The 18,238-nt window shown below is 44.4% G+C and overlaps 1 protein-coding gene across 7 annotated transcripts in view; it reads right to left on the bottom strand.

Annotated features, from left to right (window-relative positions):
* Positions 1 to 18,238, bottom strand: part of PRDM6 (PR/SET domain 6) — a 147,700-nt gene that overhangs the window by 82,498 nt on the left and 46,964 nt on the right. The gene's annotated exons all lie outside the window — the stretch shown is intronic.

Raw genomic sequence — 18,238 nt, 5'->3', positions numbered from 1 at the left:
TATTGTTATTTATTTCCCACTCTTCTTCTAAAAATGTGCATTGCTTTCCTCTAAAATCTTTATTAGTGATATCTGTAGTACATTAACTCAATAATTCCATCTCTGCAAAAGTATGATTGGAGGTCACATAGTATTTACTAGGACATAAGGCCTTCAAGTTCTGGTCTGGGCCACCATTTCACAGTATGCTAGGTTGGGTCTTCAGAACTTCACCTTAGTATTTGCCACTGTAAAAGGGTTTTCATATATGTGCATGGACACAATATCAGATCCAGAAGCTGAAACAGGGAGCTCAACGAAATGAGATGGGAAACTCATGGCCACCATGAGTTTGCCACTGCCATTGTGTAGGAATGCACTATAATTGCAATGCATGTGCAGTGCCCTAAGTAAAGCCATGGGACTTATATGATGAATTTGATATTTTAAATTTTGAGCCTTATTTAAGTATCACTGAAGTTGCTATAAGAAAAGTCTTTCTACATCTGTAGAAGCTAATCGGGTTAGAAGAGTGTAACTCTGCTTGGGTGACTTTTCCTTTCCCTTCTGATGATGCTGAATTTCACACAAACCATTTCCACAGTTTTCTTCCCCCCCCCCCGGGTTTCCTTTGTATAAGTTGATGTTGAATGTGCACCCCACTTTCTGTATATGTTGTCTCCAAATGGCAATAGTGAGAGTTAATTTTGCATTGTGCCTTTCACATTTACTTCAGAGGCATGAGTGGCTGGCCCCACCTTTTGTGATTTTCTTGGAAGAGTGGGTGGCAATCCTGATTCTACCTTATCTTCCTTCCATTTTGTTTAAAGCTGAGCATGCCTAACAATGCAATTGCATATTCACACAATAAAAAAGAAACATGTCCCATGTTTCACCCATAATGAGCGGGGTGCATTAGCAGTCTCAAAATCCCAACCAAACATTTAAAAATCCCCCTTCCTTCTTCCCTCACCACTCCCCCTCCCATGGGAAAGGTCCCCAAATGCTGCCTTTTATCATTTGCTGAACAGCTCACTTCCTCTAAGAGCTACCTGCCAAGGGACTGGGAAGAATTGTTAACCTGAACAGAAGCTCATCACTGTCTATTAATTGGTATTACTCCTGAGAAGACTTTTTTTTTGGGGGGGGGAAAGTGAGTTGCATAGCAAATGGAAGAGGGGAGCATTTAGACATAATCCTCATAGATTCTCCCCCCCTGCCAGTTCTACATGGAACACTGGATGGACTTGCAGACCTGGAGCTCTTCTGCTGGGGAGTTCCCTCCCCCTACAAAAGCTGGCTGCGGGGGCTTTACAAAATAATGCAGTTATAGTTTCTCCTTTATGCTTAGATTATTTTTGACTGAAGGAGCCCAAAGGGGCCATTTTGCTTGGAGAGAAAGCTCAGAGGAGAAGGGGTAGGTGGGAGCTCCAATGCAATGTACCTTTTTAAAAACAAAGCAGCTGCTCTGCTTGGGAACTGAGTGCAACCAGAAAGGGAAGAAGGAGATCACTAAGACCGTTTATGCACTGGAAGTTTCATGATGGGCTGCAGGCTGGAGTTTTAGTTGTGGCAGGTTGCCCCACCTCTTCTTGCACCCACATGGGGGAGCATTTGGCCTGGTGCACCTCATCCACCCCCGTTCTGTGCTCCTGACAGGGGGTGGGGCAGTGAAGGTCCCAGTGCATAAACGGTCTAAGGAAGGGGATTCTCTAACATCAAGGCAAGTGGTATGCAGGAAACTGTCAATACAAATATACAAAACCTAAACTTTTATCCCTTAAAATTCTACATGAACTCTCTGTATTCAGTGACTATTGATTACATATTTTTCTAACCATAGTTCATTTCCCCTGGGCCAGGCTGATGCTTGCAGGCCCGGCTCATATGAGGGCAAGCAACCAGGGTGACCCCTGTATGGAACTAGGCAGGGGGCCCATATAGATGGTAAATTGCAACCTTTGGCCTCCAGCAAATGCCTGGTGTAAGAGTGCTGCTTCAGAACTTTGGGAGTTCTGTAAGGGCCTGGATATCTGCTGGCAGCTCATTCCACTAAGCTGGAGCCACGACTGAAAAAGTCCTGGCTCTGGTTGAGGCCAGGTGCACCTCTTTGGGGACAGAGATCACAAGCTGATTGGAATTAGTTGAGTAGAGAGCTCTGGGAGACAATAGCGCCTCAGGTACGCAGGTCCCAGACTACATAAGACCTTAAATGTTAGAATCAATACCTTAAACCAGATCCAGTACTCAATCAGCAACTAGTGCAGCTGCTGGAGAACAGGTTTAATATGTAATCTCAATGGGGTCCTTGTAAGGTTCCTTGATGGCTGTATTCTGTACCAACTGTAATTTCCAGGTCAAGGATAAGGGAAGGCTCATGTAGAGTGAGTTACAGTAATCTAGCCTAGAGGTGACCATTGCATGTCTGTGCTATTCTTTGCATGATTCAAAATAAGTTCTTTTGCCTTTTAAAAATATGCAAGATTTTAAAAATGTTTAAATTAAAGATGTATTAAAATACTCAGTTCAGATAATATCTTCCACCCAAATTTCCTTTGCCTGCAAAAATGTATATACAAAGCCTTGCCTGTGGATGCTAACAAGAGAATGAGAATAGTTCTTGCAAACAGAACTAGTGCTTATATTAGAATCATAGAATCATAGAATCATAGAGTTGGAAGGGGCCATACAGGCCATCTAGTCCAACCCCCTGCTCAACGCAGGATTAGCCCTAAGCATCCTAAAGCATCCAAGAAAAGTGTGTATCCAACCTTTGCTTGAAGACTTCCAGTGAGGGGGCACTCACCACCTCCTTAGGCAGCCTATTCCACTGCTGAACGACTCTGACTGAGAAAAACTTTTTCCTGATATCTAGCCTATATCGTTGTACTTGAAGTTTAAACCCATTACTGCGTGTCCTTTCCTCTGCAGCCAGCAGAAACAGCATCCTGCCCTCCTCCAAGTGACAACCTTTCAAATACTTAAAGAGGGCTATCATGTCCCCTCTCAACCTCCTTTTCTCCAGGCTGAACATTCCCAAGTCCCTCAACCTATCTTCATAGGGCTTGGTCCCTTGGCCCCAGATCATCTTCGTCGCTCTCCTCTGTACCCTTTCAATCTTATCGACGTCCTTCTTGAAGTGAGGCCTCCAGAACTGCACACAGTACTCCAGGTGTGGTCTGACCAGTGCCGTATACAATGGGACTATGACATCTTGTGATTTTGATGTGATGCCTCTGTTGATACAGCCCAAAATGGCATTTGCCTTTTTTACCGCTGCATCACACTGCCTGCTCATGTTTAGTTTACAATCCACAAGTACCCCAAGGTCTCGTTCACACACAGTGCTACCTAGAAGCGTATCCCCCATCCAGTAGGCATGCTTTTCATTTTTCTGACCCAGATGCAGAACTTTACACTTATCTTTATTAAATTGCATCTTGTTCTCATTTGCCCATTTTTCCATTGTGTTCAGATCTCGTTGAACTCTGTCTCTATCTTCCGGAGTATTTGCCAGTCCTCCCAATTTGGTGTCATCTGCAAACTTGATGAGTAGTCCCTCCACCCCCTCATCTAGATCATTAATAAATATGTTAAAAAGTACCGGGCCGAGCACCGAACCCTGAGGTACCCCGCTACTCACCTCTCTCCAGTCTGATGAAACACCATTGACAACAACTTTTTGAGTGCGGTTCTCTAACCAATTCCCTATCCACCTAACGATCTGAAAATCCAGATTGCAGTCCTTCAACTTATCCATCAGAACATCATGGGGAACCTTGTCAAAAGCTTTACTAAAATCCAAGTAAATGACATCAACCAAATTTCCCCGATCCAGCAAACCTGTTACTTGGTCAAAAAAGGAAACTAGGTTGGTCTGGCAGGACCTGTTGGAGACAAATCCATGCTGACTTCCTTGGATCACCAAATTGTCCTCCAGATGTTTGCAGATCGCTCCCTTTAATATCTGCTCCATTATCTTCCCCACAACAGAGGTCAGACTCACTGGTCTGTAGTTTCCCGGGTCATCCTTCCTCCCTTTTTTGAAGATCGGAATAATGTTTGCTCTTTTCCAGTCCTCCGGGACATCTCCAGTCCTTAAAGAGGTTCCGAAGATGATGGACAAGGGCTGTGCAAGTTCTCTGGAAAGTTCTTTGAGTACTCTCGGGTGCATTTCATCTAGACCAGGGGATTTGAACTCATCCAGTGCAGCTAAATGCCTCTCGACCACCTCTCTATCCATGTTAACCTGCCACCCAGACACTATCCTTTGGCTACAGCCATCTCTAGATGTGCCTAAACACTTAGACCTGTGGGAAAAAACAGATGTAAAATAGGCACTAAGCCTTTCTGCTTTCTCTGCATCTTTCGTTAGAGTTTGTCCATCCGCACCCAACAGCGGGCCTATTGCCTCCTTTACTTTACGTTTGCTCCTCACGTAACTGAAAAATCTTTTCTTGTTACAATGGGCTTCCCTGGCCAATCTTAGCTCACTCTCAGCTTTGGCCTTTCTGATGATTGATCTACAGTGCCTAGTAACCTGTAGGTACTCTTCTTTAGAGCTCTGTCCTTCCCTCCATTTCCTGAACATTTTCCTTTTCTTTCTTAGTTCCTCTTGAAGTTCTCTGTTCATCCAAATAGGCTTCTTAGAGCTCCTGCAGTGTTTTCGTCTTTCTGGAATAGTCATTGATTGAGCATGCAATAGCTCTTGTTTGAGTAGCGCCCACCCTTCACATGCTCCCTTCCCTTCCAGCATTCTCGTCCATGGTATGACACTCATCATGTCTCTGAGTTTATTAAAGTTTGCCCTACGAAAATCCAACATCCGCGTCTGGCTACAAGCTTCCTTGGCTCCCCATCTCAAAAGGAATTCTATGAGGACATGGTCACTTCCCCCTAGGGTCCCCACCTCCTTCACCTCATCCACCAACTCTTGCCTGTTGGTCAGTATTAAGTCCAGTATGGCTGAACCTCTTGTGGGTTCATCTACCATTTGATAAATGAAATTGTCAGCCAGGCAGGTCAGAAACTTGCATGACTGAGGACGCTTCGCAGAGTTTGTTTCCCAGCACACATCTGGGAAATTGAAGTCACCCATGATGACAAGGTCCTGCCGTTTGGATATTTTCTCAAGCTGCTCACAAAGTGCAGCATCCACATCCTCTCGTTGGTCAGGCGGTCGGTAGCAGACACCAACCACCACACTGTTTGTTTTCCCCTCGCTTATTTTCACCCAGATGCTTTCCACTGTAGATATGCTCTCCTTCACTAGAATTTCCTGACAGGTAAGCCCTTTCCTCACATACAGTGCCACTCCTCCACCTCTTCGATCTATTCTGTTTTTTCTTAACAGTTCATATCCATCCACCATTACATTCCAGTCATGAGAATCATTCCACCAAGTTTCTGTGATGCCTACTAGATCATACCTTTCCATCAGCATGAGAAGTTCCAGCTCTTCCTTTTTATTGCCCATGCTTCGGGCGTTAGTATAAAGACATCTGAATCCTTTTACTTTTGGTTCCCTATGAGCTGGCCTTGCCGGTTGGGCTGCCTCCGATAGTTTTCCTTCCATACACTCCCTATGTTGATCGTCTCCTTCCCCTAGTGGCTTTAGTTTAAAGCTCTCCTGATGAATCTCCCCAGGTTCCTGCCAAACACATTCTTCCCCAGTTTTGATAAGTGCAGTCCATCAGGTGCTAGTAGGCCTTCCTCAAGAAAGCCTATCCCATGGTCCCAGAAACCAAATCTCTCCTGCCGGCACCAACTACGCAGCCAGTGATTCACCTCCATTATCTTCCTCTCCCGGCGCATTCCTCTTCCCTTGACAGGCAAGATTGAAGAGAATACCACTTGTGCCCCCATTTGCTTGAGCTTCCTCCCCAGATCTTGATAGTCTTTTTTAATAGGAGCGATGGTATTCAGGGACATGTCATTCGTTCCCACATGGACCATCACAAATGGGTAGCGATCCGTAGATTTGAGGAGTTTGGGCAGCCTTTCTGAAACATCTTTAATTTTCGCCCCTGGCAAGCAACACACCTCTCGGGTTAGGGGGTCGGGCCCAGCCACGTGGCGATCCATTCCTCTTAGCAGGGAGTCTCCAATTACCAGTACTCTCCTTTTTTTTTTCTTCTCAACTCCATTTCCTTCTGTCCCCGTGGCCTCTTCCCTTTGTCTTAGAGTTTGTTTTGGGACCTCTTCCCTTGTTGACCCTTGCACCTCCTCTGCAAGGGCCTGAAATCTATATTGAACAAGAAAGGCCTCCCAAAGCCTAAAACTCTACAATGATTGGTGGTGGAAAGTAGAAGTAGAAACACTGAATATATAAAAACCAGTCAAGGCAATTTAGTTTGGCATAGTAACTTGCTGTGGTTAGATGGTCACTCACATATCTACCACTTCACTCCCTCCACTGGAAGCTGTTCCTACAACCTGCTGCTTGGGAAACTGAAACCAGATAATGCAAGTCATAATAACAGTTGGAATAGAGTGATTCATACTCTTTTAAAATGTTGGAAAGGGTAAAGAGATGGACTACCTTCTGTTGTACCTCTGGTCTCACCATGGGTGAATAATGCTTCTTTTCCCTAAAGAAACTCTCAAGGCTGAAGGAGAACAGAGTAGTGCAACAGATGTTGGGCCAGTAGTGGTAACTTCTTATATGCAAAATAATTTCAGGTTTAGATATTCAGACTCTATCTCAGTTTCTTAACTTGTCTCTGACTAGTAGGCAAATTCTTATAAGCAGCATTCCCCTGTTATTTCTCCCTAGCAGTTAATCTTCAGAGATGTACTATCTCTGAAGATGGAGTTTCCATTTAGCTACCCTGGCTGATAAGATAGCTTCCGTATGCTTGGGTGTAGCAGGTAAGAGAAGTTTTAGGTGGTTGGGACTAAAGCAACTTGTGGTAATATAAATGGTAAAAGTAACTTAGAAAAGAACTATGGACGGAGGTTCGCAACATTGTACAAGAGGTAGCAACTAAAACAATCCCAAAGAAAAAGAAATGCAAGAAATCAAAATGGCTGTCTGAGGAAGCTTTACAAATAGCTAAGGAGAGAAGGGAAGTGAAAGGCAAGGGAGAAAGAGAAAGATACACCCAACTGAATGCAGAATTCCAGAGAAAAGCTAGAAGAGATAAGAATGCCTTCTTAAATGAACAGTGCAAACAAATAGAAGAAAACAATAGAATCGGGAGGACCAGAGATCTTTTCAAGAAAATTGGAGATATGAAGAGAACGTTTCATGCAAAGATGGGTATGATAAGGGACCAAAATGGTAGGGACCTCACAGAAGCAGAAGAGATTAAACAAAGGTGGCAAAATTATACAGAAGAACTATACAAGAGCGAGCTTAACATCCCTGATGACCACAATGGGGTAGTTACTGACCTGGAGCCAGACATCCTGGAATGTGAAATCAAATGGGCCTTAGGAAGTCTGAGCAACAATAAAGCTAGTGGTGGTGACAGCATTCCAGTTGAACTATTCAAAATCTTAAAGGACGATGCAGTAAAAGTGCTACACTCAATATGCCAGCAAATTTGGAAAACTCAACAATGGCCACAGGATTGGAAAAGGTCAGTTTACATTCCAATCCCAAAGAAGGGCAATGCCAAAGAATGTTCAAACTACCGCACCATTGCACTAATTTCTCATGCTAGCAAAGTTATGCTCAAAATCCTACAAGCTAGGCTCCAGCAATATGTGGACCGAGAACTTCCAGAAGTACAGGCAGGATTTCGAAGAGGCAGAGGAACTAGAGATCAAATTGCCAACTTACGCTGGAGTACCAGAAGAACGTCTACTTCTGCTTCATTGACTATGCTAAAGCCTTTGATTGTGTGGAACACAACAAATTGTGGCAAGTTCTTAAAGAGATGGGAATACCAGAGCATCTTATTTGTCTCTTGAGAAATTTATATGCAGGTCAAGAAGCAACAGTGAGAACTGAACATGGAATCACTGACTGGTTCAAAATTGAGAAAGGAGTTCGGCAAGGCTGTATACTGTCGCCTTGCCTATTTAACTTGTATGCAGAGCACATCATGAGAAATGCGGGATTAGAGGAGTCACAAATTGGGATCAAGATTGCAGGGAGAAATATCAACAACCTCAGATATGCAGATGATACCACTCTAATGGCAGAAAGTGAAGAGGAACTAAAGAGCCTGTTGATGCGGGTGAAGGAGGAGAGTGCAAAAGTTGGCTTGAAACTCAACATCAAGAAAACAAAGATCATGGCATCCGGCCCTCTCAATTCCTGGCAAATAGAAGGGGAAGAAATGGAGATAGTGACAAATTTTATTTTCCTGGGCTCCAAGATCACTGCAGATGGGGACTGCAGCAAAGAAATTAAAAGACGCTTGCTCCTGGGGAGGAAAGCTATGGCAAATCTAGACAGCATCCTAAAAAGCAGAGACATCACCCTGCCAACAAAAGTGCGTTTAGTCAAGGCTATGGTCTTCCCAGTTGCAATGTATGGCTGCGAAAGTTGGACCATAAGGAAGGCCGAGCGTCAAAGAATTGAGGCTTTTGAACTCTGGTGCTGGAGAAGACTCTTGCGAGTCCCTTGGACTGCAAGGCGAACAAACCGGTCAGTCCTAGAGGAGATCAGCCCTGACTGCTCTTTAGAAGGCCAGATCCTGAAGATGAAACTCAAATACTTTGGCCACCTCATGAGAAGGAAGGACTCCCTGGAGAAGAGCCTAATGCTGGGAGCGATCGAGGGCAAAAGAAGAAGGGGACGACAGAGAATGAGGTGGCTGGATGGAGTCACTGAAGCAGTCGGTGCAAACTTAAATGGACTCCAGGGAATGGTAGAGGACAGGAAGGCCTGGAGGATCATTGTCCATGGGGTCGCGATGGGTCGGACACGACTTCGCACATAACAACATAACAACAAAACTTAGAAAAATTGTGGATTGTGTTGTGTTAGTAGTTCTACTGAGGACCAAGCTTGAGTTCCTAAGCAGGATCATAAGCCTGCAATGTAATTGATGAATGCATGGCAGGATCTGGTCTACTGGATCCAGTCAGTTTAAGGCGAAACAGACCAATAGTGTGCACTGGAAGGAAGATCTATTGTGTGGCTTGTGTATATAAATTGGGGTTGGTTGTGAGTTCTTCAGTTCAGTTTTGACTCAATAGAAGAGTTATGCTGAACTCACAATAAAGAGCTGATTGAAATCCCAGTGACCTGGCTTCATTCAAACCCATGGATCTAACAGTTGCATGGCCAGTCTTTGGAAGCAATAGTTACTTCTGGTGAACTATTTCCTTAATGGAGAATAATGTTTCAATAGCTCCAGTAGTTTTGTACAAGTATATATTAATGTACTTGAAAGAATTATGGATATTCTTGAATTAGTTACTATAAGTGATAGACAAAATCATAACATTAGTTCCAGCGATGGAAACGTGAACTGTATACCATTTCTTCTACTTTCATTGAGATACAGGGTACCATTTTCAATGAAGTTCATAAGAGAGCTCAGTTTTTCCAGCATGTTCTAACTTTAAAAAAAATGAGAAATATAACTTCAAAATGTCATTGAATGATGAATACAACTCTGTGCAGATTTATTTTCTCTGTTGGAGTCTCAGTACAATAAGAGTGGTAGAAATGTTTTTAATAGTTCCTATACTACAAAATTATACTGGAGCCTAATGCTGGGAGCAATTGAGGGCAAAAGAAGAAGGGGACAATAGAGAATGAGGTGGCTGGATGGAGTCACTGAAGCTGGTGCAAACTTAAATGGACTCCGGGGAATGGTAGAGGACAGGAAGGCCTGGAGGATCATTGTCCATGGGGTCGCGATGGGTCGGACACGACTTTGCACCTAACAACAACAACAATACTGCAAAATTATAGTGCCTCTCCCAATGTGCTTCTCCCAGACCTCTTACAAGACCCTGGAATAGATATTGTTTTAATACATAGCTGACCTTTCAAAATCAAATTCATAACCACTTTTGGCAACAGGGCTACAGTTACAGATTGTTTTTGCCAGTTATTCAGGTCCATTTTCCCATCCTTCCACCCTTTAAAAATATCAACAAGGTAGAAATCATCTGCACATAAATGAGGTGCCACCTCCAATTCTTACATAACAGGTTTATAGCTTCATAAAGAGGGAGAAAGCACCATAGAAAAATCTAGAACTACCCTCTTTCAATATGGAGTTTAAAAAAAACATGAAACATTTTCTCTAATGAAGTAATGGTTTCCAAAGGCCTCACTTCTTTTATGTATTGCCTACAGTTTTATTTTCTTGTTGAAATGTGCCACTTTTTAAATTATGGTGTTTTTGTAATTCTTGTTACATTCATTTTCTAATCCCCTACAAGGGACATTTGGTTGTTTGTAGGGCAAACTGACCTTCAATATGTTATGAATAACATAAATTTAAAATTTGAAACAATGTGGAAACTTGTAAACATGATCTCTAGTAGTGTCTTACAGTGAAATCATAGGAAGACTTACACCTTTATAAGTGCATTTAGAAGGGAGTAACTGTTGAGGATTGTAATGCATGTCTCTTCCGATCAGTCCAATGGGCAAAAGACAATTTAAAGACAGATGTCAGGCTCACAAAACAAGGCAATAGGAGACAATGAAGAAGTGTTTTAGCATCAGTCCCTGATAATTACAAGAGTTAGACCCAGCTTAGACAAGATACTGCTGGTACACAGTTCCTGCTGCAAGACTATCATTTTGGATTGTTAAGATTTGTGTAAGCACAGTTTAGGGAGCTAACAAAAATAGGCCAAAAATAGGCCACATACTACAGATAGGCTCTATTATGGACAAGAGCTTATTTCACAGATTAAACACATTTTGTTTGTTTTCTTCAAAGATTTATTAAAGCATGAACAATGCATCAAATGATTTTCTGTGATGGCACATTTATTTCCTGTGCTGTAAAAGCAAATGATTTTACATTCAAATGACTAATTTTATCAAGCATGTTAATGCTTAATATAAAGTACTGTAATATGTTACACTGTGACTGAAAACTTGCAAATTTGCAACCTCCCTAGTAGGAATACAGAACCATTACAATTAGCGGTCTGAGAGTCACTGCAGGCACTGTTGATGAAGCGGGAGGCGGCCAAGTAGGACAGCAGCGAGCGGGGGCCACATAATTATGCGGCCACGCTGTGCGTGGGAGGTGGAGCATGGGAGCCTATGTAGGCTCCACACACTTCTGCCCTGGCTGCCTTCCTCGCTAGCAGCCCGAACAGCTTCCCTCCCACCCGGTTGTCTGTTTCAGTTGTTCTGGCTGTTTGTATTGGTTCTTCATGACAGTTGCTATGTAAGCATGGTTGGAGCCTGTTGGCAGGGATTCCAGTTTGCGCACTGGGATCCCTGGATATGGGAGTCTCCTTAATGAGACCGGCGGTGACATGAGTGTGGCTGGGAGTCCAAGGGCCAGTAGCCAAGCAACCTAGGGGCACCAAAGTGAGGTGGATGCCTGGTGGGCCCCGATAGGGTCACTTCCCTGTGAGGGAATCTGGATCCATAGGGGCCTGCGGATGGAGCGGGCCTTAGGGCATCCATGGACCCTCCGGTTAAGCAGCCTGATGGCTGAGGCGTTCAGGCTCCTTCCCATGCTGGGCCAACCCTCCTTGGGGGGGTATTTAATAAACAGCTGTGGCTGTGTTTACGCCAAATACAAGTCACGTCTTCATTGGCAGACTGCCCCCCTGCTAATCAATGGCAAGGCACAGCATCGACATTTTAATGGTAGAGATAGTTGAAAATATAGCTGTTGTGAGTGTATGTTATTTTAGAAAGTACCTCATTCTTAAAGTAAAAAAGATTTTTCTAGCTTCCACTAGCACTATTTATAGCATGTTCCATAAATAGAATTTTCTGTGAATATCACTGGACTCCAGAATAGCAGATATAGACAAGGATATCCATATTTGAGACAAAGAGCATTATGCCCAAGTTTTTCATAAAATTCTTAACTGGAAAAAGAGAACACTTTTTAACCTGCCAAGTATTTTGGTTAAACAATTGAACTGTAATTAACCCATAGCTGCAAAAGTTTACTGGCCGTTCATATGCTTTATAGGCCTGTAACCAACATTTTGGAACTCTCTCTGCAGAGATTCCTCTTTTCCCTTCTGTTACAATCATTCACCAGGGAATGAATACTTTTTTTTTGTTTCAGCTGCTGTCCATTCACTAATAGCCTCCTTTCTGACCCATGCTGTTTCTATATTTTTGTATAAAGTTTGAGTCTTGTGGCACCTTTAAGGCGAATCTACAGATTGATGTAAGACATCCTAATTATTAAAAGACTTTATAAAATTCTTCATTCTTTCTGGTTGCTTCTTTTTGATGACCTGATATGCTTCCAAGCATACAGGACCTTTTTATTCAGTTTTCTTCACTCCATAAGGAAAGGGAGAGAATCATCTTAATTTTTAGTATAGTTAATTAAAAACAGATAAGCATAACAGAGATTAAAATCCCCATATTTTTCTACTTCCCAATGAAACCTTTTGACTATATTTAGAGATTAAAAAACATTTTTAAAAACAATATTTGGGGAGTTAAAAGTTTCATTATTATCTTGCTGGATTGTGCCATTTAAGTTGCAAGTCTGCTGGCAATCTCATGACACTGAAAATGCATGGAGTATATGATGGAAATCACAGGTAAAGCATTCTGTGGCCTTAAGAATGTCAGTGATTCAAAATTTCCATAGGCATTGTCTTTGCCATGGTTCAATCACCTTTCCAAGTAGATATACTCCATGTGATTTTGAACTTTTTCTGACCTTGTTAAGTAAAAAAGGTTACAATTGAAAATAAATGTTTGGTATGAAAAATAGTTATGACTCTGGATTTGCAGAGAATGTTTAAAATATACAAATTAATTTTAGTAGACATTTTGTATGCATCATCAAAGGTAGATATCAGGCCTAATTCTACTTGTGCATCTGCTATTTCAAAATTTACACCAGCATAACATTTTAGCAGTTTTAAAGGACTAAGCTGTAATTTAGAAAATGCAATTTTATGATTTAGCTTTAAGTCTGGGACACATCCACAATTTCAAAAGAGATAATGATTGCTGGACATTGCTTCGCAGTCCACACCCTGATTGGCCCTATTCCAACTTGGACACCCTGGACATGCTCCACCATTCCCCCCCCCCCCCCCGGGCAGTTTTGTAAATATTAAGAGGAACAATGGATGGATAACAATGGTAGACCAGTCAGGGTTTGTGCAATAAGCTGTAATTAACATCTCCTCAAACAGATTATGATTCTGAATATAGCTCTATTGCGGGTAGCAAAAGTCTGAGTATACTAATGAATGGGAGGAAGCTCTGTATGCACCTGACCATGAAGAACTGAAATTATTAAAAAGGAAAGCAGTTCTTACTATCTTGGAAGTAACTTCCATGTATGTCAGTCAATCCTATTTAAAAAACATAAGTGATTGAGATGTTTTCCCCACCTAAATGTAGTGGGTTGGATTCAAAGACTTTGTCTGCTAAGAGCCTATTTCCAATAAATGCCGTTTCCATTCACTTTCCATCTCACTTGGCAGAAGGAAACAACTGGACTCAACCCATGCAACTGAAAATTACATCTCAATCATATGAATGTAATCATATGAATTTAGTATATATGCTTAGTATTGCAACAAAGTGAGTAATTATAGGGAGATAAATATGAATCTTCTACAAAAATGTAACTTGGGTCTCTCAGATCCTAATCCAGGATTTTATTATACCATGCAGCCATGCAGGCTCACTGGATCTTGGTGCAACCCTTAGGGTAAATTGTAATCCTCATGATGTTCATGAGGATTTGGACTATACTGGCTGGCCCCATTACACTTGCAGTGGCATAAATCCTCATATTTGCTTAGAAGTTGCATTAGGGAAATTGCAGGGCTGAATTATACTTCTGTACCACTGCTGCCAGGAACAATATATGGTTTCCAAAGGTCAAAATGAAAAGTAGCCTGCAGGGTTATGAATAGAATACAGTTTCCTTTGCTGTAGTAATTCTTTCTCATAATCCAGGAACCAGTTTAGAATCCTGTATTCTCATCCCATGTTTCTCTCCAACAAATTTAGAGAGCTACCTTTGAATATTTCTTGCCACATTTAAAGTTATATAGAATGGAGTTTTCAAGACTGTATTATATACTAGGGGCAAAGCCCGTTGTCTCCAAGAATACAACGGGTGCTAGAGCTTGGCAGTGGGAAGAGGAAGGGGAGGAGTTGTCCAGTCTGTAAGGGCATGGGGTTGTCATGTGTGTTGTGTGGGAGGTTGTGGTGGCATGGTGGCAAATGAGGCCATGGGTGTGGAGATATGGGTGTCAAGAACCTGTGGTGTGGAATGTTCGTTGATTGTAGGAGAGGACTGACCTTTGGGAATTGTGGCATAGTGGTTACAGATGAGCTTTCCAGAGCCATGTCCTCAGATACGTGAAGGGAAAATCAGACTGGAGACTCTTCTTAGGGGAAGATTACATGGCAACCAATTCCCCCCAGTTCTGTGTCATTTCCCTTCTTGTGTGAATTAGGCCACATTCACCGAAATGCCCCTCTGCCCTAATACACATGGGGTAGTCATAGTACACAGGTGTCCACCCAGTTCCTTCTGTCTCCCATGTTTTCACTGTTGGTAAAATGTTATGTGCCCACATGCTTCTTTCATGGTTGCTCCTTAGAAGAATGGATTTTTGTACCCTATTGCTTACTACCCAAAGGAGTCTCAAAGCGGTTTACAAACACCTTTTCCATTCGTCTCCTCACAATAGTCAACCTGTGAGGTATGTGGGGCTGTGAGAGATCTGAGAGAACTGGGAATGGGCCGCAGTGACCCAGCAGGCCTCAGGTATCTCAAAACATTTTCCAATCATCTTCCCCTTCTCTCCCCATAGCAAACTCCCCATGAGGGAGGTGGGCTAGCGAGCCTCACAGGGAAGCTGGCAACCCTAAGAGCAAGACTGTCTGTGCACAGCAGTCTTGACCTTAGTAAGGTTTTTAATACTGTTTTTTTATTTGCCAGGCCAAGGTTATTTGCCAGTTACTATTTCAGTGACGATGTGTCTCCAGACATTTACTTGTCCTCTATTTAGTTTCAGGCTGTAAATATTTATTTAGATCTTCCTGCACTTTCCAGACTCACAGGACTGATGCTGGTCTGCCTGTCTGCGCCCCAGAATACAAACAGTTGCTGATAAGGGCTGGCCATAACCCATAGGCCAGGAGGGACACTCCTGCACCATTCCCTACCAACTGCAGGCAAAAATGGCTCATTTGAAGGCTGGACTCTGAGGCATTGTACGATTTTGAAGTCCCACCTCCAAACCTCCAGGAATATTTCCAACCTAGGGGTAGCCAATCTACAGGTGTGGCCTGGAGAGCTCCTGGAATTACAGCTCACCTGCAGAGTATAAAGATCAGGTCCCCAGGCAGAAAGGGCTACTTTAGATAGGGTTGTGGTAGAGAAGAAACATTTAAGGCTTCCCACACAGGTTGTTGTTGAATTGAAAGACTTGAGGCCTACTGCGCAGGGTTGTTGTGCAAATGAAACAGGAGACAAAAGAGCCAGCTTCCTCTGCAGAATAACGCTGTGCAGTGGCCTCAAATCTGCAGAGAGTTGCAAAGAAGAAAGACACATGGCTTGGCTGTGTCTAACCCCCGGCCAGAGCAGTATTTTAAGTGAGAAGGGACTTTTCTGTGGCCTCCCTGTCAGGCAACTGTTTGGCAGAAGGGGAAAGTCCCCCCCCCCTCAAAAGGAAGGCCCTCAGGCTCCCCTGCGTTGCTCTTGGAACGGCCTCCTTCCCTCAGTCGGGGCCTGTCAGAGGCTCCTTGGCAGCAGGCCTGAAGGGGGGAGGGGGAGCACTCTGCAGCCTCCTGCCAGCTCTGTCAGGGTTCTGAGGCAATTTGCAGTTGGACATGGCAGTTAGGACAGCCTTGGGGCGAAAAGGGCTGGCGCAGCCTCTGTTCTCATCCCCCTTGGCAGCCCTGCTGACCTCCTCTCCCTGCGGTGGTCAGGAGCAGACTGGCAGCCAGACTGGGCTGGGTGAATGGAATTTTGGTCTGTCCTGGTGAGGGGCCAATAGGAAGGCACTTTGCGCGCCTCCCCATTGGCTGCTTGGCCCTGGATGGACACTCGGAGGGCCCAATCAGGAGCCGCTTTGCGGCTCCTGATTGGGCCCTCTGAGTTTTTATCCTGGCCAGGGCCCGCCTTAACTCCTCCCCAGGTGGCCTTACTCTTTTATTTAATAGGACCCTGTCCTATTTAAAGATGTGTGTGTGTGTCCAAAACTCTATGAAGTTCATATATGTCCAAACGGTTCAAATTAGGGGAGCTAGCTAGGGGCTGGCAACTAGCAGGGATAAGGATATGGGAGGAGGCATCAACAGCTTGACAGAATTACGTCACTTCCAGGGAAAGTCCAGAAGTTCTGGGATTCCTAGAGCAGACTGACATCTCTGATGGCTCTTTCTCAGTCAATGGTGATTTGTTGAACCTATTCCTGCTGGCCACTGGAGCAATGGTGGGAAATGGGAGCTGGGGGCAGGTTATCTCCACCTCTAGCAAGAACCTGGCAACCTTTTGTTTTTTACTCACCTGTTTTTTACTCACCTGTTTTTACCACACAATCTTCTGCAGAATTGTTGTTCTAAGGTGAGCATTATAATGTTGAGCTGTTATAGACCGTTTATGCACTGGAGGTTTCATGCTGGGCTTCAGGCTGGAGGCAGGTTGCCCCACCTCTTCCTGCACCCACACGGGGGAGCATTTGGCCTAGTGCGCCTCATCTGCCCCCCATTTGTGCTCTTGCATGGGAGCTGGGGCAGTGAAGTTTCCAGTGCATAAACAGTCATAATGACACCATTGTATAGCAGTGCTACAATAGCCCTGAAGTGCTTATCTTGGTTTAGTACCCCAGTTTTTAACTCCGAGGAAGATTATGCAATGAAAAAGGGTGAGGAAGAAACCCACTCTGTTTGAAATAACCATAGTGTTTCAGAGATGGCTCATTAGCAGAAGGACATTCACTTCCTTAGCAGAAGGAAATCTTTAGTTATTCTTGTAATCGCATCCTTTGGCCTCCAAAGTTACCTGAGAACTCATGTTGTCCCTGTATATACTAAACACATAGAAAGTAAATATGTTCAATGCTTAATTCCTATGTTTAAAGGGCTTTGGGGAATATTTGGGCAAGATAGGCAATATAATCAGCTGTCATCAGCTAGTTGTTAGAAGCCCTTCCAAGTGGCAAAAAAACTACCTAAAATCCTAAGTGTCCCATTTGCCCCCCCAAAGTTCTGTATGCACCCAAAGAATTATAGATCACTCAGTTGGTGAGTGCCCCCATCAAGACTCACTGGCACACAAAGATTGAGATTTCCCATTTCACTTACTTTTTAAAGAATGTCTTCTAAAATCCTAGAACTGTTAAGTTCCATTCAATCTGCTAGCCACGCCAAAGAATACACTTTATTTATCACTAGTAATCAAGCCCACTGCACTTCAAAGGCCACGGGCGCTAGCAGCCATGCAACTGTCCGTGGGGCGCCGGCGACCGTCCGCAGCCTTCCTCCCCGCCGCAGCCACGGGCGGCCATGTAAGAGGCTGGGAGGCTTGTCCGCCGCAGCCGCGGTGTCCTGTGGCAGGGGCGCGCAGTTGGGTACCCGTATGACTTGAGAGCGCAGCTCGCAGTGGGTCCAAAGGGTGTGTGGCGGCGTGCCCCAGCAGCGGAGCCAAGCTTGGGATGAGGAGAGAGGTTGGGGGCTGGTGGTTTTTGTTTGCGGCAGCAGGCGCTGCGTCTTGCTACTGCCGCTGCTGGGGCATATTGCAGCCGCAGGGTTTTGGCGCGGGCTCTTGGATCTGGTGGTTGCCGTGGGTGGCTCTCACCGCGGCAGGGCGGGGCGCGTCGCGTCTTGCCGGCAAGGGAGCAAATGGCGGCGGGCGGCTTGCGGTAGGGGCGAAGTGTGTGTTGCTGTGTGGCCCAGCGGCGGAGGCAGCCTGGGTGGAGAGTGGGGGCCAGCATCTCACTGGCAGTGATAGTGTTGGGCGGCGGCAGCCGCCTGTCCCCGCCGCCTGTTGGCGGCATGCCTTCGGGGGACCGCGGCCTGCCGGCTCCGCAGGCCGCCGGTCATCTTCACTGTGAGCTAGCAAATGGTGGCGTCCGGGCGAATGTGGCGGACGTTGGAGGGGGCGGATCGGGAGGCGTTTTGCGCCTCTCGATTCGTCAGTCTGGC

Source organism: Paroedura picta, chromosome 7 (assembly GCF_049243985.1).
Source record: "Paroedura picta isolate Pp20150507F chromosome 7, Ppicta_v3.0, whole genome shotgun sequence".
Classification (NCBI taxonomy): Eukaryota; Metazoa; Chordata; class Lepidosauria; order Squamata; family Gekkonidae; genus Paroedura; species Paroedura picta.
The sequence above is the reverse complement of the archived record's forward strand: the minus strand, read 5'-3'. Positions and strand labels throughout refer to the sequence as shown.